General features: G+C 40.4%; 1 protein-coding gene across 1 annotated transcript in view; it reads right to left on the bottom strand.

The window, feature by feature from the left end:
* The window catches only part of tln2b (talin 2b), a 99,050-nt gene that overhangs the window by 72,595 nt on the left and 994 nt on the right, over window positions 1-25,461 (bottom strand).

Raw genomic sequence — 25,461 nt, 5'->3', positions numbered from 1 at the left:
GAGCTTCACGATGGAGAGAGAGAGAGCCCTGTCAAGGTCAGGTGTGTTATTTCCACCAAATCTGATTGTTGCTTCTAGGCTATCATTTTGAGCACTTCACATCTAATCCTAATTTGAATTGGTAAATCAAAGCCCAGCAGTACACAAGAGGTAGGCATTAATCAACCCTCATAGATACATCTTTATACTTTGATGAGTATAAGGCATATTTGATTTACAAGAAACGTATAGCAAACGGTTAGACGTCTATTTAATAACCCAGGGCTGTAATCTAAGTAGCACGAGGGGCCACAGAGACATCATTCAATCAACTTGACTTCACCACATTAAAAGCATGAGGAGAATATGATTACGGTACACTAATGCAAAAAGTCAAACATTCATACGCTGCCAAGAGAACTATAGACAGAGCAGGTATATTCTTTCAGAAGGTATAGAGTGTGTAACAAAACAGTTATTACTTCATTTGCTTAGTAGATATACAATTAACTGTGCCCTCTATTACATGCACCATTTCCTAATGTTCATTTCCTCATGCCTTGCGGAGGCTATATTCTTTTGTCTTTTCCTTTTTTAAAAAAAAAAAAAAAATCAAGATGTCCTTGTGCTCATTTCCTTGCGGAGAACAGAATTGAACAGAATCTGGATTCTACCTGAACACAATTCAAATAATTAATAAGTCAAAGGCTTTCACCTCCACCCTTATCACTTCCTCCATACGTTTCATAAATTAATTAATCATTGCTCCTGCACGACGCAGCTATCGCCGGACAGCATTATGAAGCAGAACTGACCCTCGCTATTTAAAGTTCACTAGGATTACTATGAACAAGCTGTCATGTTAAAAGTGGCTCGCACAGTATTATTTTACATAATAGAGTGTTAGTCAAGCAGTGCTTGTCGATTCAGACAAAACGGGGGGAAAAAAAAGGCATCGGACCTAGGCTCTAAATTCAGAGCCACTCACAGTTTACACTGACTTATTTTTTTCAACTTAAAAAAAAAAAAAAGAACCTTGCTGCTATGACCCACTCTGTGTACTACAGGCTCTGCTCCTGGGCGACACACTGTGCCGTAATGCAATTTGAGGGTATAGATACTGACAGAAATTATGAATCTTGCCCTTGTCGTGGGGAGGAGGAGGAGGAGGAGAGCAGCAGCTCCCCTTACACTAAAAATATCCAGCGAAGTAGAGCGTCCTCCAGCAGCACTGCTTCAAAAAGAATCCACAGCAGAGGCAATGCAATACAGCCGTTTCTTCCTAAGCTTAAAAGACAATGGCATGCACTAATACCTGCACCTTATGTGGTAATAGATTGAAACACTACTAATTCTTAAACTGTAATTCTTAGACAGAAAAATCAGACAGAAGATTAGACAGAAAATCCTTCAGTAAATTGAAAAATTATAAGCGTAGTATACACTTGGCTCAGTTGCATTACTATTGAGGTATTATTGGTTTAGGTAGTCCAGCAGTCCTCAAGTCAATACATTGAGTCTGATAACACACAGTATTATTCAATATGTACCATCCCTCATCCCTCATTCAGGGATGTGAAGAATGAGCCTCCTAATAGATGGAGACAGAAACAGCTACTAGAGGAGGAGGAGAGCTCCACCCAGCAGCTGCAGTCAGTCAACCAATGAGCTAGTCCTTCACTCACTCACTCAGTGGTGGTGTTTAATAGTGGCCCAGGCAGATGTCGCCCAAATATTTTTACTCAATGACATACGCTGATGGATGCAGATCAGCCCGAAACAACAACAAAGGACTCAGCCCATGATGATTTCATTATCATTATCGACCACATTTTTGACCATAAATCTCTCATACTCTTTACAGTATGTGGACTCTGGTCCACTTGCCTACATCTGGTTTTTGACTGATAACTATTCCAGACAAAGTGATGTAATGATGTGAAACAGAGAACATGTTTGGAGTCAATAGTTCAGTGTTGTTGGACTTGAAAAATTAGAATTAATTAGTTCAAAGTCTGCTAAAAAAAATAAATAAATAAAGGAGGATGCATTTCAGTGCCTCATATGCATATCACTGCGAACACACTCTATGAAACCATATTTTGGAACGTGATAGCTGTGAGTATAAAATACTGAACAGGTGCTTGTCAAGTGGCTTCAACCATTCAATTCACAAAGGTTTGCCTATTATGAGGTGCTCACTGCAGACCATATGGGGGGTTCTATGTCGACGTACTTCAGTGTGTTCAATCTGGAAAGCATTTCTTCCCAACAGTTACATCCCAAATATAATTTCTTTCCAGCAAAAATATGACAGAGTTCTATTGTTTGTTGAATAATCTATATCTTGCTGTTAATGCTTAAATATATAGTTGAATGTACATGCTGTTTAAAAGGCAAAGAGTCAATTCACCTTGTCAAATAAGGTATATCAGTGCTTACATGGCAACATTAGCAGCAAACACCACCATTGCCACCCAGTTCTTTTTAACTGGAAAGCATAATTAGCTATGACATTAGCTGCTTTTCAACAGCGTTTGAACATCATGGCACTGGTGTACCATAACTAACGTTTCAGAGACCAGAACAACCAGTATAGGCATGTGAACAACAGCAACTGAACAATCTGAGGTGACTTTAGCACTGATTTCCTCAGCCTTCTCTACCTCCTCACTGATCCATTTTGTCCCTATAGACAAGTCTTTTCGAACAACACACCAGCCACAGTTTGCCTGTTAACTGAGACGCAATCTGTGTGCAATCAGTGGAGTGTAGTCAGTTCCTTTATGCATACGGCTGCATTACGCAAACCACAGGAGGAGGAATGATGAAGTGTGGAGACGGCACATTCTCCTAGTTACTGAGGTTCACTCAATTCGTGAGGGTTAGTTTAACATGGAAATGTATCCACCTCTCAAGAGCAGGTGCAGATTTATGCATGAATATCAAAGAAATGTAAATGACCCCATGCATGCATGTTGCAATAAAAAAAAAAATCTAATAATATTTTAGAAAGAAAAAGAGAAGGAAGAATATGGTATACTGTTTTAACAGTCATCTAGAATGACTTGAGTAATAACAAATGGACATAATATCTCACCATTAAATCAGCATGGTGCAAAAAGGTGCAACAATTCTGTACCTAGACAACTAAATAGTTTTCTCAGTTAGCATTTGGCAGCTGTAGCGAATGTCTCATGACTGTATTAGTTAATTTAATGACTGTGTATATTTCAGGATCCCTACACTCTCATGCAGATCCAAATTTATGTTTATGACAGGCTGTTTATGACTTTCAACCTTTCCTTCACTCACAGAATGTACACTTTCATCTTCTAAAACTTATGTTCTCCAGTGGCAGCACAAGAAATTTACCCCATAAAGAACACGACATACTCTAAACATGAGACACATTCTAGGTTTATAGTCAGCAAAATCAAACCGAATCAGAAACAGTATCTTCCTATAGATTCTTTCAGCCATGTTGCACAGGCTAGCAGGGAGACTTGTGATAATAGTCCCTCTGCTATGCTCTCTCCTGCACTCAGGACTATGTGCCAGCAATTCAGACAGACAGGCACAGGGAGATTAAGGAGTAGTGAGAAAAGACTCCACAGTTGTGACAGTAATTAGTGTAAGAATATGTAAGTACAAGGCAGACCCCGGTTCATGAAATCATTGCATCAGAATTACAAAGGTCACAGTTAAGATGCCAGCCCTGTTCCTGGCATCTCAACGTCAGCCTAACTCTCCCTGCGCCGTACGAGAAAATGAAACTGAGGCAGCTTTTCCTTGTAAAAAAAAGCAGCAGCTTGCAAAAGCTGTCTGCCAAACATTACTTTATTACAAAACACGGTCTGTCAAAACACTGGAAAAATGAACAACACAATCTTTATTCTTTTTTCTTTTTTAACGGCATAATAAATCATGTGGGAGTTAATCCCTGAGATTGTAGCATAAGCAAATACTGTACAATAGGTAAAGGGGTGAGGTGAATGTGGGAGTTTCTGCACACACACACAGACTCTAAGTGCAAACCCAACAGACTTTAAATACTAAAAACTGATCATCCTGCAGGGGGGCTGTGAGTATTATTAGATGACACTCTCACACCTCTGGCTCCCATGATCAGTGTATTCTGGCCGGAGTGTCGTGTCCTGTAAATCAGGTGACTCCAATCTCCTGTTGGTGCTGCCTCCCCACCACAGAGCCTCTCTCTCTCTCCCTCTCTCTCCCTCTCTCATACTTCAGAAGCCGACTGCCTACTACCACTTGCATGCTGATTACAGTATCAAGAGCAGTGGAACGGAACATGCACTGGCTTCACTCCGAAGTGTGATACACCAAGGGACTCTATCAGCATTTTATATCCTCTGGCATGCTGTAAAGGAAGAAACGTGACACATAAAGGCGGAGAGTCGCTCTTCCGGCTCTTTAAGCAAAACCAAACATTTAGCTAAGACCACAAGCAGACATGCCAGCTCAGTTCTGAAGTGTAACTCCTATTAGTTTCTCCTGCACAATGTCTTGTGTTATTATCTGTAGTCTCAGTAAGCTTAGTAGAGCAGTATAAAAGGAAACACTTACCAACACAGTAATCTATAACAGTATCAAAGTGGTCTTTGCAACAATAAAATCCCCAGTTGATGGTGAGTGAAACCATGTTGTTGCATGAGAGGAGGTTCAGGGAGAGGCCATGTTTTTGGCCCATTGTTTCCAGATCAGCGACTCTGCCCACAGTTGCCATGGCTGCTGCTGTGCCCACCTTTTCCTGGACATATAAGGCCAGACAGCAGCAGCAGCGGCAGCGGCCACATCCACTCTGCCCTCAGGCCAACGTCTGCAACTGCTTCCAGGGTCATTTGGATGTAGGGTACGATTTGCAGTGATTTAAGGATTTCAGCATTTTAAATGTCAAGTAGACAAGGTCAGAGAGGGAGAGAGCTTTGACAATGTTAAGGGCTGCTTTATGTAGGGCTGCGTACATGACTACACAATCCCAGTTTCATCCAGAAGGCCTCTCAGCTATCCTGTCACAAGTACAGGGAAATGTTCGGCAGACAAAGAGATTGAAGGAGTTGACTTTGATTCATTTTGATAGAGCGTGTCTGAGAAATGAAAATACCTCTCTGTGAAATTGTCACTTCAGTTTCACTGCTTTGTTGAAGGTTCTGCGGAGAAACATAATGTAACATTTTGTGGGGAGAGCTGCACTGTGAGAATCATCAACCGGTGCTCTGATCCCCACCGTGCAGTGAGGGAGGCGTACGCATACAAAGGCAGGCAGGACACAGAACATACAGAGAAAGCACTTAAGCAAGAACTTTTTACCTCCAATCAATTGACTAAACAACTTGCGCGTGCGTTTCCTCCCCAAATGACGAATGACCGGTCGACATCTACAGCGGACAATAAAAGCTGAAAGCAAACTGTGCATGGCCAAGGCAAACGAAAAACTCCATTATTCTGTTAGCTTGGGAGCGCATTCCAAGCGCAGTATCTTTGTGCGACTCCTCACAGCTTTGTTTTTCTCTCAGCGAGGACTAAAAGCGCTGGAGAATCAAATGTTTAAATTGGCTGGAGAAGGCGTATACAACAACTTTCCCCCTAAGACAAATACTGTACACTTCACAAAGTTCATCAAGCGGAGGCTGCACACAGGAGGCCTGCCGGCAAATTGGGAGTCTTTGCTGAAGACTGTTTCAGAGACATACATGTTTTTAACTAGAGAGTTTTTTCTGATACATACCACTGCTGCTGCCCCCAGGTGAGGAGTGGTGCTATATAAAGTAAATGCTTTGATAAAAATACAACAAATTCCAGGTATTTGTGATTTACAGCTCCTGTAATTAGTTACTGTCCACCCCTGCAACATGGTTAGGATATGTGAAACATAGAATATAGCACCAAATGCCATAAAATATGCAATACATGGACATGTGAATTATATAGTATAAATGTCTTCTGCCATCAGATTATTTCTATTATTACTTATACTAGTATTTCCACCCTTCTCACTGGATTCCGACCCCTAAACTATGTCCAAGTGTTTTTGATTACTAGAAACAAACATCTCTGGCTTAAATCCGCCTCATAAACATCTGGTCAACTAACCACCCACCCACACGCAGCATGGATATCCTCAGCATATTGTGCAACAAGGTCAACTGAGAGAACCATGCTGACTACTTGAAATTCTTTTTGTGCATGCTTTGAGCTCAGTGCCATGAAGAGGACAGAGGGGAAACACAGCTGTTTAAAAAAAAAAAAAAAAAAAACTCTGACAGAAACTTGCAGCTGGACCAGTACCGAGGCAGAGGAGCCACACGATGCAGAGTGGAGCATGTAAGGGATCCTGCCATGCTTAGTTAAGGACTCACAGCCTTACTATTTCATGCTCCACATCTGCTGGTTGCCATAGCAACCCTGGTTTTGGGCAATTCCCAGGTCAGGTGGCTTCTGTCAGCTGCAAAAAATGGGGCCTTTTCTAAGCAGTGCTTCCTGCAAAAGAAACCGCTGAATGATAAAAGGCTCTGACTTTCATTAGTGGTCCTTAAGATGGTCATTGAAGTGTTTTAAATGGCTACACACAGTCCGCATTTAAAAAGAGACAAGCTGTCAACTACTACAGACCAGCTCAAGTGTGTCTGAATCACTTTTACTGAACTTGTTCTGTCCTTTCTCACGAGGCTAAATGAAAGGACTCAGCAGTTAGTGTTTGAGAGTTTTAGGAGATACTTTACAACTGAAAATACAAAATAAAACCGAGGCATAAACAGGAGGGGCGATATGCAAGACTATTATTACTGCTGAATCACTGCTTTTGTGACTCAGCAAAATACAAGCTACAAAACCGAAAGCAACAAAAGTGAACAAACACCCATCCAATACACAGCCATGCTACATTTGTAAATACAGACAACGTTTAACTGTGTTACTGCTATTTCTGCACTTTTGTGAAGATAAAATGTTTATCATCTGCATGTCATTGTTTATGCCTCATCTATACATAAACACAGTTAATTGCAGAAAGCTGGAATTTGCTATTTACTAAGTGTGTTAGTGCGAGCCACAACAAATGGATCAGAAACCTAGAAAAGAATGGCTGTATATCAGACGTTCTTTACAATTACAAGCTGGTCATTATGACAGCATGGGTGCCACTGAATAACCCAGTGTGGGTTTCATACAAACAGAAGCAGCGGGAGCCGATCATTAGGAGCAGGCGTCCACAGAGCCGGGTCCCAGAAGCTCAGCCGGAGCCTGTGTGAGAGGTTCTCCGTCTCGCTGGGGAAGTCCAGAGGAAACATACCGCAGGCCAAGTGCTCCCCAGTTCCCCTCTCTTTAACCTGATTACTGTAATGAGCTTAGAGACTGTTGGATGCACAACATCTAATGTGGATGCAGACAAACACTGCACTGCACTCGCTGACTCGCGCTGGCTGCTGAATGCCAAGTGCACCATCAGGATCAAACCCAGCATAGCTAGAAGGCTCATTGGCCATAGGAATCATTATGGTAATGGATAAGGGCAGGAAATTGCGATTTGTTTGAAGGTGAAGCAGGTATAAGAGGTAGCTCGGAGAAAAGTTGTCAAAATGCCAAGGAAATGCCAAGATGTAAATATACATGCATAAGTGGAATTTGTGCTTAAAGCAGCCCACAGTGACTTTTCACTTTTCTTGAAGTAAATACTTTTGACCTTCAGACCTTGATTTAAACACAACACACCCAAGAGCCAATTCAGCTCATACTGTGCCTCCTACAAAAGGTAAGAAACGTGTGAATCAATGTGAATACACCTTTAGTCACTATTATAAATAGATTCTGACTGTGTCTGCATAGAACTTTTGTCATCATTATTATTTTATTGGATTATCATGTTAACTTGGATACAAGGTCTATGTATAATTGTTCAAAGATGATCTGACAAACGTCCACAACAAAGATACTGAGATGTATCCAACCCATCATGCATGAATCACACATGGAGGAAATGGTTTAAATAAAATGAGTTTAAAATAAAACATGAACTACCGTCAGGGTTGCACATCACTGTCTGTATAATACATTATCTCCCTGTTTGATAAATTCCCAAAGCACCCATGGATATCCTGCCAGGCTGTTGCACCTGTAGCTAGTATAAGGAGAAACAAGAAGGTGAATGTTAGATGGAGTAACATGGGAGTGACTCTGCCAGACACGATGTGTGAAGCTGTTGTTGTAATATATTTGTCTCTTGCTGCCAGGTGCAGCTCTAAATTATGATGAATGGATTCATTAAACCGTATTCACAATAGTGTATGTTGACTAAACACCAGTGTACAAATACACAGTAATGAACATCTCTCCAGTTGCAGGCTTAACAAATGTCATGATAAGTTATCAGTGTCCACATAACAACTTTAAAGGAACAGGAAAATAAATCATTCCATTAACAATATGGTATACAAATTTGGCAAAGTACGCAAAGTTAAGGGGTTCTCTAAAAACAAGATGACAGTGAGAAAAATCATCTTTTTCTCTAAAACTCCATTTTAGATTACATAAAACATTCGTTTTTTACAGGCTAAATTGTTCCAAATTTTGAGTTTATTCTTGTATTTGTATAATTAATGTCTGAACCCTGTAGCCAATTTAATATTCATGCAGTAGTTCCAAGAAAACTGAATTAAAAGTGTACATATTTAATTGCAATGCTTCAGCAAAAAACACTCGAACATGCCATACTGAGAAAGGTTGAAGATTACAAGCTTGAGGCAATACTAGTCATTTTCAAAGTTACTGTGCGTAACAACTTTGCAAAAGTGACAGCACATTTAAACAGCAGCGTGGGAGGTCCTCTACAATCACTGTATTCCTACATAACTTTCATAACACTCTTGCTTACATTTTATTGCATATAGCTTTTTCATAGTAAGTACTAAGGAACCGTATGACCAAGGATTTTATCCAACTTATTTAAAAGTATCAACAACTTCTGGGAACCTGGGCAAGATATTTAGATGGTTTAGTGACCATGGTGGAAGTTATTTTCCTCCCTGCAATCTAGTCTGTTACCCTGCCTGTAAAAGACAGAGCATCTGGTGAAGGACAAGGTGACAGTTCTGTTCTGAAATTTTATCAGAAACTGTGAAAGTCTCTTGTCCTTGAAGAAATACATTTTTATGGCTCACACTGTGCTGATTAAAAACCCATGAATCTACAATAATGGCATGAGCCCTTTCAGTCAGCTATACAAGGTACTACCTGAGGGGACTGTCAAGTCAACTCAATTTTATTTACATACAGACGTTATTTCAGGGCACTTTTCCTATAGAGCATTGTACTCTTTACAATATTATTTACAGAAACACAACATTCCCCCATGAACAAGCAACATGGAAAAACTCAATTTTACAGGGAAGACACGTTCCTATCAGGGGAAGATGAGATTTGATAGAAGCTAATAAACAAAAAGAAAAAAATTTACTGGCTGACTCCTATTTGAAAAGAATCTACAAAATCTCTTGTAAGTGTCTGGGAATGCAGCATCCCTTAAATTACAGCACTCACTGTCTCACATTCTGCAGGCTTATTCTCCTTTATCCTCCAAAAGAGGGACTGGATTTTGCAAAGTGGCACAAAAAACACTATCCATTTGCGGTTTGTGTGTTGATGTGCCTAATGTATACAGTATACTGTAACACAAAACTGGGTCTGAAGCCAGCACATGACATTGAACTTGAGGCTAGTGAAACTCAAGCCTATTAGAAAAAAATTAGGCTTTTCTCTGTGTTGGTTTACCTGAAATCTTCACAGTGATCGGTAAATAACACATATCCTGAGGGACTGAAAAGGATCCTATCATTGAGGTCTTAGCTACAGTGGCTAACAAAGGCCACTACTGGCCCGTTTGCAGGAAATTATACTTTGCATCACACTTACACACCACAGTGTTTCCTTAATCATCAAAGTTGCAAGGGTAAGGGTGTTAAAAGAGCATCGAAAACAAAACATCTACCTGCCACAATTATCATGCTAATCTCAGTACCTTTATCATGACCTGTCCATGGGACAACAGGCTTGTGTAACTGCAACTTTGCAGAATCACATGAAGCCTCATGTCGCTCTCACATATTAGTTTTTTCTGGCCAATGCTAGTCAATGCATTGCCAAAGAAATGGAAGTATATGAGTGACAGTCTTATCACTTCTCTCTGGGAACCAATTTTGAACTATTTTTGACTGTCAGCCTCTGTACATGCAGTTGGATGGATTGCCACGAAACCTGAGACATTCATGGTTCTCAGAGATGAATCCTGATGACTTTTGTGATCCCCTGAGTTTTCGTCCAGCACCATCATCAGGTCAAAAATATAGTTTGTCCAGTACTTTGTTTATAACCAATTACCTGAAAACGCTTTGTGTTCAGAGCTAATTACCAAATACCAAATTAGTATTCATACTCATAATGACAGTACTAACGTGCTGATGTAGGTGCTAAACTGAGATCATCTCAGTTTAGCACCCTACATCAGCACGTTAGTACTGTCATTATGAGCATGCTGATGTTAACATTTAGCTTAGTGTCACTATCTATAAGTAAAGCAAAGCTGCTAACATGGCTGTAAACCCCATTATCTAACAAAATGTATTTTCTCCATTACCTCTAATATTGCTTCACAGAAAACATCTATCACAGATGTTAAGCTTTTTGTACAGCATGTTTTAAACAGCTCATTCAAAGTAAACAACTAGGGTCCAAAATACTAATAACACTTCAGATAACTGAATGCAACTATGATGTTGAAGACTACAAAAGTCTCTTTCATAGTGTATTTTCATCATCTGCTCCTGATTTCTGGCTATGGCAAGTTAATTGCTCACCCACAGAACAGACTTTCCCATCACACTCACGCAACAAAACAGACGTTACAATTGATAATATAATTTCATACAGCATGACAACACACTCTATCAGCATAATGGTAAATTTAACATTTCCATGCAGCTAATTGTCATAAGTCAGTGTACCAGAGGTCATTCTTATGGCTGTTTATTGCTGATTGCTGCCAGTTATGAGTGACCTAAGTACTGTATAACTCAGCAATTCGCCATGGTGCATCACACTTTCTGAGATATACTAATTGCCTTAATGAATTCTGCCACCATAGCACACAACTCATTAATGCTGACACAGACTTCTAATTAGTTAAGTGGGGGCATTCAGCCAGCTGATAACTTGAATACTTATCATTTCTGCTTTTTGAGTTACTATGATAACATTTCATTATCTACACTAAACACAACACCTACACAAATAACATGTTATCAACAGCCTGTTCAGAATACATGTTATTTTCATTGACAGCTTTTGGCAGTTTATCATTAATTGAGAAGTGTAGCGATAACACAGATCTGAACATGGCAATTATCTACCACTGAGAGTGAATGTGTGTGTGTGTGAGTGTGGGTTTGAATTCCAAGTAAAAACTATACCAGGTGGAAGCAAAAAATCAGGATCGCACACACACAGACACAGACACACACACACACAAATAAAAAACTCTACATACCCAGCACATCAAAGAGGTGATTATACCTGAGCACCGGCTTCTTTTCCTATATAAACTATTGATCCGCATTTCAATTAACATCTTCATCAAGAAGCCTAACAACTACTTGTCTCTTGATCTGTTCTGAAGAACATCTGGGCATTATCAACTTATCATTTTATATGCCTAAGTTCTTACCCATGGGAATTGATAAAGTTAGTAATTAACAGAACTTGCCTCCATGTGGATTTAATTGGCTCTTTTGTCAAATTTGTTATTTTTTAAAAATACATTTGTACGTTCCTAGAATGGCAGAAAAAGGACTGGTGGGAACAAAAAGAGGGATAGTGGACAACTCTGAAATTGTTTGAACATGGTAAAATGAGGGGGAGTTTGTGAGGTGCACTACCACTTTATCACTTTAATCTAGTGCATGCAGTAAATTATGCTACTGCTGCTCTCTTCACTTAAACAGAATGGAGAAGACTTGGGTGCTGTGCCATGCCAAATGGATTTCGGCACAGAAGCTATAGCATATAGAAGCTGAGCATTTTGGATTCTACAGGATTAAAAATCATACATTAAGTTACAGCTGTTAGCTGACTTTGTAAAATGCAACCTTACGGTACCTGGACAGCAAATCTGAGGAGTCAGGCGTTAGCTTGTCACTCAAGTGAGGCAGTGGAGGCACAACAAATCAATGGGGCAACATCAATCCTACAGTGTAGTTTAGCGTTACAGGCAGATTATTTTAAACGAATTATGTGGCAGTCTTCATTCATTCTAACTTGTTTTTTGAAAAAGTGAAATACTGGACAATAGCACTTTGACATACCAGCTGCATTATAGCTGGCTCAGGCAGACTCAGGCTCACAATTTTGCTGTGAGTTCTTCTAAACGGAAACACATAAAGTATATACGCTTTAGTGAGCTAAAGGTTAAAGGTTAAAGGTTACACATAGCACAATTCCCAAATTCAGCAGCACATGATTTCAAGACACGAATAATGACATCTCTCATAGAAGATAACAGTGTCAAAAAACCTTAAAGCATTAGCAATGCTTAATCGCAGTAATGTGCTAGAAGCATGAGAGCGTAGAGTCTTCAAATGCCCCAGTTGTTTTCAGTGCCTTAACATAGAAATACACTCAAGGCATTTCAATGCATCTGCTCCTAACTTGAATTGGATGAATGAATCAGATGTGGTGTTTTGATGCTTCAAATGCCAAAGAAATGTGGAATGAGGCATATCAAATGATACATGTCAAAAATTCTATTTAGGGCATTTGGTCCCCAACACTTTAACGTTACCATGCCTCAAGGAAATTACAATGAGAAGGCTGAGAATTTCAACTGATAAAGCCACAAAACAGCATATTTGTCAGTGTGTGTGATGCAATATTTCATATAAACTGTCTGGCAGACAATACAATGTACTGTTAGTTTGTGCTCTAAAATTAGTACAAGTCGTGGCTCATGACATTCTATACTCACAGGGCGCACATGCCTGCATCTTAAAATGCCAGAGATAAAGGATGTGGAGAGATTAAACAGGGACCTATAACCATATTTTTGCTGTTCGATAGGGTTGCAAGGAAAGGTTTTTTTTTTAACTAAATAGTGTGTCAATTATTTTTTGATTGATCAATTAACCATTTAGTCAATAAAATAATATATAATAAAATAATATAATAAAAAAAAATGCTCTTAATTCATAATGTCTTTCCCAGACTGTAAGCATTATGATGTCTTTGAAATGCCAACCAACAGTCCAAAACCCAAAGATATTTACTTCAGAGTGTTATAGAGCAGAGAAAAGATGTGAATCCTCACATTTGGGAAACTGGAAGCAGATCATGTTTGGCTTTTTTTTTCTTTCTAAATTACTTAAACAAATTGTTGATTATTAAAAAATTGTTAGAGATTAATTTTCTGTCAAACAAATTGATTAATCCACTAATTGTTTCAGCAGACTGTGCCACACTGCACTCACTGAACAACACACTGTCTCTGTTTTGTTTTTTTGACAGTTTTTATGTTGCAAACTATAGTTTATGCTTGTGATAATGAACCCAATTAAAGATATACAATGAAGTAAACATGAACATATGTCAGCCTTTATGATATAACGAACTACCAACAAAATGTTTCTTTTAAAGTCAAGAATAAGGTTAAGAAATCCTTAATTAAAAGTCATATTTACATACTGTCTAGCCTTGTTTTGTCGTTATACCACGGATTGGAAAGAAAGGCAGACAGACTGCAGGCACTGGGTGAGCAGGTAAGTATGAAAGCAGGCAAGCATGCAGGCAGACAATGACTTGTGCCCTCCTCTGTTCTATAATAACTGGACAACCCATCCATTTCATCGTTGCCTCGCCACAGATCTCTGACAGGGGTAGTATCATCCGATTTACTGGCGGAGATGTGTGGGAGAACCTGCCAACCTCCACATCCAGCCTTGGTTAACAAGACAAAAGTTATGCTCCAAAGATCTGTAGGAAAAGAGAGGAAGCCCATGGCACCGAATGCCATCTCCGCTGCTCTCTCTTAAACTTGTGCATCTAATTGTGAGGCTGAGCACACAGCTGTGACACTGCACTTGGATACAGATTCTTTAATCTCTCCTTTTATATGACATTGTCATGTAATCTCCATCTAGCTACCCGGGGAGCAGCCAGGGAGGCAGGAAATGAAATCAATGCTGTGTCTCCGCACTGGGTGTTACTTCATTAGCATGGGCGCTACAGATGTAGCAGTAAATCTGATTTATGAAAGCACCGACAACGAAAGCACCACAGACAGACGGTGGAATTCATAATAGGAGATGATAGGGACACCCAATGTCCTATGTTTCACTGCAGCTTCACCAATGTTTGACAGAGGGCAAAGAAAGGCGGACAATTTCCTCTATAACATACAACATTCTTTCTTTGCTGCAGCAGTTAAGCATTTAGATCAGAGTCATGTCGTATAAAATACTATTAGCATCTGATTTTCTAAGCTTGTAACTGATTTTCATGTCCTGAATATCATGAAGAAAAGTACAGAAATTAGAAAATCTAGTTACTATAAACAGCAAAGACAGGTAAAGCATTGCATCCTGTGTCTGATAATCAGCAGGCATACATTACACAATTGCAATTTTGGTGCATTAATTTTCAACATACTCTATGAGTTAATTCATCATTAGTTGTTTTTCCTCTCTGTATACACAATTCATCAGTTTCGTAATACTTGCTATAAATTGCTCTGCGGATGTTGATGACGATGCTTTATATCAGCTGGACTAGTTGAGTAAACTGGGCTTAATTGGGTTCAGTGTTAATCTTCATTATATCCTTCGTCACAATGTTAAGCTGTGAGCTCAGGACTTCTGGCAGGTTTGACATTTAACGATGCTGGGCATTAGCTCACACCTCTCCTTCACACCACAAGGCAGGGAGAAGTCCATTATCCTAATTATTTCCTGAGAACATTTCAGTTTATAATATCCTCAGAAGGTAAAATGAAATATATTCACACCTTCCAAATTGCAGAATCCAAAGAGGCACAACCAATTAACCTAACGCCATAAAGTCTAGTAAAACATGTGCGGAGTGAGGTCACGAGCATTGTTATACTTTATCAAATTTAAATATTGGGCTCTGGGGAAAAGTCGTCAGCACAACTTTCTAAATTGGACTTTCCTTTCATTAGCGAGCAATGCAACTTCGTGGGGTACATCTGGGCACCAGCTGTGGCGCCACTACAGCCTTTAGAGGTCAAAAGGTTAAGAACCTTCTGGAGTGACGACATCTAATCCTGCCGTAGCTATGGTGATGTTAGGGAGAAGTTGTAGCCTCTGTACAGCAGAGGCTATACAGTTGTGTTGCTCACAGGAGCGGCATTGATATACCCCGCCCCTCCCCATTTTCTGAAAAACAGAGATTCCAAATGATTAGTTGTGCACTCCCATGGGACTGAGAAGCTAAGGAGGGGGATGTGTAATTCAATTAGTCCCACGGTTCTGCACCAAAGGGAGAAAGACAGATCCATCTCATTGAGACATCCAGGATGTGCAGGCCTGGTGTATGCACAGAAGATATTGGCAGTACATCATTACTGCTGTTGGTTTGAATTAAAGATAGTTTCTCTTGCTAAAAGGCTGCTGGAAATAAATAAACCCAGGAATCTTTGTACTTTGTACTACCAACACACACAAAAAAAAAAAAACCCTTAGAAATCTTGAAAAACCATATCTACACAAAGAGTTGCTAAATGAGGGAGGGTTTGCACACTGATGCCGCCTCACATGACGAGCCAGCGACATTCTGAGCAATGCCTCTGAGCTTGTGCCATGTGTCGAAGATGCCGTCTCCCACTGAAGTTGCATACAGATCGCCCTTTCAGAACACAGCCTCCTCCGCTGCCTCTTTTGTCCCTCCTCCCAGGCGGGAATTTATAAAGCTTCACAGTGCCTCTCTCCATGAGATTCCTGTAATTTATGACAGCCTTTTTCCCAGGCACAGAGAAATCAAATCAGACTGTAAATATAGTGCATGTTTCCCAGTACGAGCTCTTCACACAGGCCGTAGATCACAAATAAATGCCAGAGATCCTGACAGTCATTAAATAACGGCATCAATAATCCCACATGTGGCAGCACTACATTTGATTTTGGATTATGAAAAGGGCAGAAAGCATGGATAATGAATGAGACACAGCAGAAACAAATCAGAGGAGATGAAGAATTACCAGAGGCACCAAGCTGCACATCAGCCACTTCATACTGTTTCCAAAGACGGGATCGCCAGTCTTGGTCGTTAGTATCGGACTGACCCTTGACCTCAGACTGGCACACACACCTGGCTGTGTTACAGGACACCATCCCAGCCAGACTGAAGGGGAGAGGGTGTCATCTCGTGGGTATAGCTTAGCGGGGATAGCATGTCCACTTGCGGGTGGGCAGTTACCCCTCATTGGCTGCAGGCCCATCAATCTCCTGTCTGAGGAAACTGAAGACTCGATGGAGAGAGAAGCAGACAGCTGCCATACAGCGGACTGGACAGATGGCAATGGTGGCAAGAAATTAACACCGTATCATTTTAAACTTCTACACAGCATCTGCAATTTGGATGGAGAAAAGATACATGTCTGCAACCTCAACACTTCTCTAATATTAGATCTCAGAAAAATGCACTTCTCAGCCTGTCCCTTGAATTGCGGATTGTTGTTCATGTGATTTTTTTTTTTTCACATTAAATATTCTCTTAGAAATATTTGCAACAGTACACTGCAAGCACCCCTGGCCATTTGCTCACATCTACCTGGGTAAGAAAGTTGTTCTGATGTTTTCTTGATGAAAGTGTACACTACTACTATTGTATAAGAGCCTTCTAGTGATGATGATGGTGAGTTTGCAATAGCTCAGACATTACCACTCTAATTTACTAATGAAGTCATGAATGTTGCCTGTATGAAAAGACAGACAACATAGAACCTTTAGCTGCAGAGCATTGCAGCAGTTCTTGTCCTAAAACACACAAAAATATGTCTTGATTTAGCATATTCCTTACACTGTAAGTCATCCTAAAATGGTACTATGTGACTGCAATGTGTCCTCAGTAATCCAAATCAACAGCATCCTCTTCACCTACGCCAACTGCATTGACAGAAATGTGACAAATGCTTCAGTATTTCATGGGAATGTTAACAAATACAAACACACATCAGCTGCTGCAGTCAAAATTGAAAAGCTTCAACTTCTATCCTGAAAAATATGGTCAAATTTCAAAGTCGCATCACTATACTGCAAGGTGTCTGGAGGTGTCCACATTAAACTAAGTGTCAAATGTAACTGTGTGCTGGCATAAGTCTAAACTTCACAATTAACCTTTAATATGCACAAAAAATCTCTGTTCTACCAGAGTCATAATATTCCTTGTAGATGTAACATCAGCTACATTTGGTAGCAAACGGCTGCTATTTTTTGCTACAGAACTGTCGTTTGCTCATATAGCAAAGCACAGTAAGGGTTTGGAATCAAAGCTACTAAGCCATTACTTTGTCTGAGTAGCCACTGCTTTATCCTATTAATATAATTGCGTACAGTTATTAGCAGTCCAGATACTATGCTTTCACAAAGTGAAAAGGAGCAATTCTTACAGCTGCGACGCTGAGGAAGCTCTCTGGGACAACATGCAGGCACATGCATAGAGTTGGCGTATAATGGTTGCCCTATTTAGAGCTTTTTCAAGATCATGTCTCATCTTATATAAAACACTGTCCATTCATGTTGTGCTGTATTGAACGGCCGGGGCATCATTAAAACAATGGCCGCTGGTTTGGATGGTTCACTGACTTTGACAACACGATTCAGAGCTGTGGATTAAATTCAACAATGCTTCTATAAATAACATGACTGTTCTACTGAATGACTGTTGCACCGCGCTGCACATGTTCAACCATGTAGGCAGGTTGAAGAGTCACAACAGAATAGCCAAAGGGAAGAAATCCGAGAGCATAATGGAAGGGAAACAATCAACTAGGTAATGTACATATGATATGATTTGCTATTTTTGTTGACTGCGCCAACAGCTCCTATAGCCCAGAGTCTCTCTCTTTCCTCCCCTGTAGAGGTCAGATGACGTGATGACACCTATGATATACCATACAGAGGGCAAATGCGTGATAGATTTAACTCACAGCAAAATCTCACACGATCCAGGACGTGCTCTAAGAAATAAAGCCATGTTTGAGCCATGTCCTCAACATGTTAAACTAATCCTAGCAGTAAATGTCATGCAAAGGCACTAACAGGCCAAGATGTATGGATATAATGGTAAAAAATATACTGAGATAGATTACATTAAAATCTGCAGCAGGAAGATGTTGATTTCTCCCTGACTTCAGCAGCTGCTGACACAGTTACAGGAAATTGAAGACAAACTCAATCAGCTCATTGGTTCTGATTTGCCAGACAATAATGCATGTTCTGAGGAAAGTCAACATTTATATTCAGCTCTTGTTCAGCTTGAAGAACAACAGCGTACCGACAAACAAGGTTACAGTATGAAGGATCAGGATTTTGTATAATTAATGCCTGACTTGAATTAAAATCTCATCCTTTGCTAATGATTTTGTACCATCAGGCCAGAGGAACTTATTCCCACAGCGACCATTTAGAATTTATGTCGCACTCGACCCAGAGGATCAGCATAACAACTAAGGTTGCGTCAACACATTTATGAGGGCAGACAAATGTAACTGTTACACAGTGACATTAACAGATGTTAGATACTGTACTTATGGCCTATAGTTCACTGGGAAAGATATGCATAATGTTTGTCTGAGGTGTTTACTGGGCTTTAGGCTGCATCTTAAAAGAGTTGCATCCTGAAACAGTCAAGTAATTGGTCAGTGGGCCTCAGTATCATCTAATTTTTTTAATACTAGTGCTGATGGCATGTCTTAGTCTGGTAACAACACCAAAACAATACCTTTTGTGATATCTCAGCTCAAGAAATGTGATTTTTTTTCTATAAAAATCCCTCTTCTCAACTTACAAATGAAGCCAAAGTTCTCATGTGTTAAATGGTGTCTAAAACAAGAGCAGCCTTAATAAATTATGTAAATAAAATAATCTAAAAATAAGCAAAAGTTTTCCGTAATTGACAGTGTTTGATGCTAAGTGATACAAATTTCAGTCAATACATTCTTTTTTGGTCACCGTTAAGACAATGCTGACATATGATCACCTAATAAACTTGTTACATCCAACATGAGCAAACAATTGTCTATGCATGAATATTTTTGTGTTTCTGGTCATTTGGCAAATATAAATCCGATCTTTTCCATCTCTTTCAGCTCTGTTTGGTCTCCACCATCTCCTACATACTGTGTATGTGAATAATGTTGCTCTTCAGTGGCCAAATGCTCCACTATGTTTCCCAGCTAGTCAGTAACTCTGTTTGTCTGCCGTTTAGTGCTGGGCAGATGGTGCACAAGGGTGTTTGTGCTGTGTCTCTTTCATATCCACACTTTGATTTAATCCATTGTTTACATAAAAATATTTGTTAATGCAGCTTTAATGAGAATGAGGTAATAATTATAGGTCATTACAGGAAAGTGACAAATGTTTTGTTCTTATGAGCCCTAGATTTTTTTTTCTGCATAATTGCATTCATCTGGAAAGGTAGGGTAACACTGGAGAGACAATATGAGTTTTTGGGTCAGTCAAAGAACTCATATGACTATGAGGCAACTAGAGAGTTCCTTAATCACGAAGAGGCCTACACCCTGGTCCAACACAGTAGGGTATATCTGGCCTGGGCTAACTCTTGCTGTTACAATTTATGGTTCCAAAATGTGAGCCAGTTTCCAAATGGTCACTGTAAAAAAAAAAAAAAAAAAAAAAAAAAAACAGGTTAATGAAGGGTATCACTACAAATCATCTCATGGACTCCTGAGTCAACTTTATCATTCCATCTCCAAAAACAGAGCAACCAATGTAATCCTAGATATTGCCCTCCACTGAGGGTAACCAGAGATTCCCTCTGCCCTTAACACAAGGTCACTGCACTGCTGATGAGCTGAATATACAAGGCTAAAGTAACACAATCACTTATACAGTGCAGCTTCCTGCTGCTAAATGCACTTCTGCCAGACCAATATGAAATCATTTCGACAAGAATGTGTCAGAGCAGTCCACAGTTCTTCTTTGAGACTCAAGGTGCTGACACGGGAGAAAGAGAGCAACCAAGATAGAGGGAGAGAGAGAGAGAGAGAGAGAGAGAGAGAGAGAGAGGGAGAAAAAGAGGGAGGGGGGAGAGAGAGAGAGAGAGTTCTCGCTCGGTCAGCAACCCTCACAGCCTGCAGAGGATCAGAGCAGAGGATAGCAGTAATTTCAGTGCTGCTCTTCAGACAGGAGAGTCATTTCCCCCGGGCAGTCACAAAAACAGCCTGACAGCTGCTGTGCACACAAAGGACCTGACGGCCCTCAATTAACCTTGATGTGAAACTACTGCCTTGTCAATTCTCCCTAAAACAAGATCAACGGTCTCATTCAACGGCAATATCATTTTGTTGACTTTATCTGCCCGTTATTCCATCTCGCCTCGTCCCCTTGCAGCTAGCCTTTGCTCTCACTATCCAAAAATTGTGTAAGCCTCTCAACCTCTGGACATCTCCCATCACGGACAATTTGCACCGACTGGGATTACTTCAAATGCTGCTCTTAAACAATAGCTGGAAAAAAACACAAACATTGTGTCATCAACTGATTAATGTCTTAACTGTACCGAGGCACAGGACCCCTACCACTCAGCTGGATTTGGCTGTGATGTATCATTGATGCAGATCGATGGCAAGTGGCTCGATCACTAGGATCTCTGCCCCGCTGTCATTGACCTCTGGCTCCTGTGGCGTTCCTGGGAGACCCCCTGCCAGTGAAAAACACTCCAAGCATGCTGATGAAGGGGGCAAAAGCATCAGAGCCTTCAAGAGTACGCCTCTAATGTGTTTTCTTTGTGATGTTAGCCACAAAAAAAACCCTCCCAAAAGCACAGCACAAATCATTACAGCGTAGTACACTAAAGCTCCCAGCATACACAGCGAGGAGTGTTTACAGTTCTTATTATGGATCATGATGTGGCAATTCAGAAGACACAGTGAATGCACAAGAACACTCGGTTCTCAATCTTTTTACGAATGTAACTTCAAATACACCTCTCAACAAAAGAGAGAGTTTCTGACAGATGGATACTCTAAGCACAAGTGCCCACAACAGGGTAAAAAGAGGCTGGGCAGGTTACAACAAGGTGACTGTTCATTGAGCACAAGCAGCCATTTTAACTCAACAAAGAAAACCAGGTGATGAACAATGTTCTATGGATTCAGTGACCACTAAAATCCAAAGCAGCAAGTTTGTGCTGTAGGGAAAATATTGACTTGAACAGAATAAGGTACATCAGCTCCTCTTGTACTCAAATGCAAAGTGGAATGGATTCTTAATTGTATTCACTCAGACTTGTCACACAGACACACAGACATGTCAGAGACAAAATGGCTTTAGCTCAGCTGCTCTCCCCTTTTCAGAGGAGGCTATACAATCACATGATCTTTAGCACAGGTATCACATGATCTTTACCACTGATAATCAGTTTGCCTCAGGCAGACTGGGTCATGTTGCAGACCAATCCCAGTGTTTCTCACATGTTTTACTGTAATCTACAGAGATTCTGTGTGTGTTTGCAGCGGTAAAACCTTTCCTAACAAAATTAATTAAGCAAACTGCTTAAAATTTCAAAACAAATACTGTAGCTTTTGTTAGATGTTCATTCACTGCCAGATTCAACCAAAAATAGCCCTCAAAACATACAGACACATCCAGATTAGGTAAAAGAATATTCATCAAATTAACAACAACAGACAGAACAATTAATTTGCAAACATATAAAAGCAGCCAGACAGCCAAAGACAGCTGTTTACTTAAGCTGACAACTGGTGTTCAGGGAACTCTCAGATCACACGTCTTTCCGTTTATGCCACAAGCTCATTGTGGTACTGTGTGCTTGACAGTGAAATCAGACCTGTCGCCTGCTCCTTCAAACTGGCATCTCATTTGACCCACTGAGGAAAAGTTGCCACAGGCTGTGCCACTGCCTCTGACCTGAACCACACCACGCCGACATCCACTGACCTACTTCTTGAGTCTACTTATGCATCGCTGGCCTGGCCGCATCAGTTTAGTAGACCACATGTACAGTAAAAAAAATGCACCGCATCAGCCACCACTTCCCAGCTTTGTGAGGATTGTGTTCAATATGATACCAATTCAATAAATTATCAAGATATTATCAAGTATTCTGCAAGTTAAGAACTGTAAAATGAAACAGTACAACATTCAACTGCCACACATTACAGGATCAACAACTGAGTGACCTGTGGATGTACTTATACCAAGCGCAATAATATAATAGCCAGCAGTTATTAATGCAGCCAACTGAATCTGATCCTCCTAAATCTTTAATTATAGGCGAGATCAACCTCACTTCCTATCTGAAAGCACATTGGGAATGTGGTCAAGTGTTTGCTAATGACAAAAAAAGGCCCATCTGCATTGTAGCTCTCCCACATTAACTGCCTGCCACACTCATCTGTTGGGAAAAATACAGGAAAGCATGGTTTCAGATAGAGGCAGGAGCGAGAATGGCAGCCAGCTCATACATCTACATCTTGTTCTATAGAAACCGATCTGGAGGCGAGGCAGGCCCTAAAGAGGCTGCGATCACAGTGACAGCACCAGAAAAAAAAAAGAAAAGAAAAAAAGACATACGTAGGAGAGATCTATTTCACTGGTAAACACAAAACACAAAAGGCTGGGTCACAGCGACAGCATGGGGTGTGTTTTAGTTTCCACCTCCTACACACTCATGCATTAAATATGGTTCAACAATCACACTCTCCAGTGACTCTCAAAACCTTCACTTCCCACCCTCTGAACGAACATTTCCTGGGGAATTCCGACCAGGAATGTATTCCTGATGACGGAGCAACTGTAACAGCTGAGAGGAAAATCACTTTCTAATGAACAGCACGGAAATACAGTTGAGGCTTTGTCTTTAACAATCGCTTGTTCTCGACACTTTGTGGGTCAAAATACTTACTTGGGAATGCATGACTTTGTTATTGTTATTTATGGAACTGTTTGAGGATTGCGTATTTCTCCCTGGGTGGCAGAATTTGAATGAACATTGACTAAAAAAAACACTTCATGAGAGCATGCTGTGCGTTTCAAGACCATGTTTGGGACTTGTGACTCCCAGTAAATTAGGCGCCGAGCATCAAGTGTGAACTAAAGTTGTTGTAGCAGAGATACCCTTAATAGCTGCCCATAATACAGAATCACTGTGGTAATGGCCTCTTCAACAGCTAGCAATGAGAGGGAAAAAGGCACCATTTAAGCAGTGCTTGGTTTTAATTACCACTGCAAAGTGAAATTGCAGTATTTAATATTTCAGAAGCTTAGAGGAAGAAGTGTAGAGTGTTGACTATATCTGTGATTTTGTGCTACTTCTTATGTTTCAAGTTTAAAACTTTTCTGATTTCTTCTGGCACAGTCTTACAAACGTTGCTTTTATAACCTTGGGACTTGTGAATAGCATCTAGTGTTTTGTTTGATGGAACAGTAAGCCTTTATCAGTTGCTGCTGGCAGATGCATGCTGCATGTGAGCTTGTGACATTGGTGGTGCTGTGATCTAATTATATCTGTGTGCTGTGTTGTGGGAAAGTACTCGTTGTAGGTGCTCACGACTGGGAAGGTCTCTACTTTTGTATTAAATATGGGCAAGCAAAGGAGTCATGTTGTGAGCCAACAGGTGCAGTGAATCACTTCTGAGATTTACATAGCTTCAGTATTTCTACAGAATAAGATATCTGACTACACAATGTTATTTGCTCTTTCGACTGCAAACACAGCGTCCATCCATAGACAGAGAAACAAACTGTATACTGTATATGCACACACAACGAGCAAATCTGCTATAGTTAGTCTAAACATAAATACATTAATCCTACAGACAATCCAGCTCAATTCCATTATAAGAAAAGGTATTTACATTCATAAAGCCTTTCCAGCAGTATGTAATCTGGAGATTATTCTCTATCAGCACATTTTGACAATCTGCCATTCAACAAATCTTTGTTTTTCTACACACTATAAGGGATGCACATGTGATCCTATTACTTAGGTTGTTTTTTTTTTATATTTGGACATATATTAGAAATAAAGATAAGTAAAAACCCCCAAATGGACGTAAATCAAAACATGCTGGCAGTATGGTAAAATGTCAGCATTTCTGACAAACTGAGTGGCTTTAGTATTTCTATTAAGGTGTAGTGATTCACTAAGACCTCTATCCATCACACCTGAAGCACAGTCAGGTAGCAAAGCAAAAGTGGTGATGTGTGACACCTCCAACTGTCAACATCCAACCTATTTAGCTTTGAGACACAGTATGCACTCTGTATAGACAGGTACACCTCTCTGAATGATGAAGCCAGCCATGATGCAGCCATCTAACATTTACTCTACACACATAGGACCAAGAGAATATCTGTATAAATTACAATAAACTCATTTATGCATTTTAGCATTTCCTATTGTGTGGCATGCACTAACTGGTGCCTGACAGTACCATCAGGGAGTACATTTTTAGAATGGGTACTCCCGGTTGGAATCAAGCCCCTGGTGTGTCAGCAGTGCCTTACAGTATAAAGCTATTCAGAACCACAGCTGTCTCTATAACGCTGAGGCAGCTTGACCTTTCAAGTTACATCACTCAGGTAAAACATGTCAACCCTTCTGTGTCGTTTGAAACCCTCCACCCCTCATGATGATCCTTGAATTGACCCTGACCATCCAAGATTCCTCTCATAGTAAATGGTCAGCTGCTGTACACTGTAGAAGGGTGGGGTTAAATCTTTCAAACAGTTGGTCACAGCAGCCAAAAGCTTCTTCAGTGAATGAGTGTGTCAGAAGAAGCTAACGTGTAGCTAATGTGGTTTGGCTTTGGCGAGTCAGCACCAACACTCACATCTTTTCCACAGATGAACACACTGTATGTAAAACCAACCATGGAAAGATATGGATTGGTTTACTGAGCGGCCCCTTCACCCCACAGTTACCGCTTCGAGGGGCAACATTTACTGGCCTGTACCTGTGCGAAACAAACGCATGTCACAGCTCATAAAATATATACTCTCAAGCAGGGCGGCCTGAGAAGCCAACATGTCCTTCAGCCGAGGGGAATGCACAGCCAGCCTCCCTGCTGGTGCCTTGGAGAAAGTAACAGCACCATAGCCAGGCCGGAGCATGCACTCTGATCTCTGAGAGCAGGCAGGTGTCAGATAAAAAGAGGCAATATTTCCCTCTGGGACCTGTGAAGCAGCAGTTTTTTATTTA

Source organism: Lates calcarifer, linkage group LG10 (genome assembly GCF_001640805.2).
Source record: "Lates calcarifer isolate ASB-BC8 linkage group LG10, TLL_Latcal_v3, whole genome shotgun sequence".
Taxonomy (NCBI): Eukaryota; Metazoa; Chordata; class Actinopteri; family Centropomidae; genus Lates; species Lates calcarifer.
Note: the sequence above shows the minus strand (reverse complement) of the source record. Positions and strands in the feature narration are given on the sequence as shown.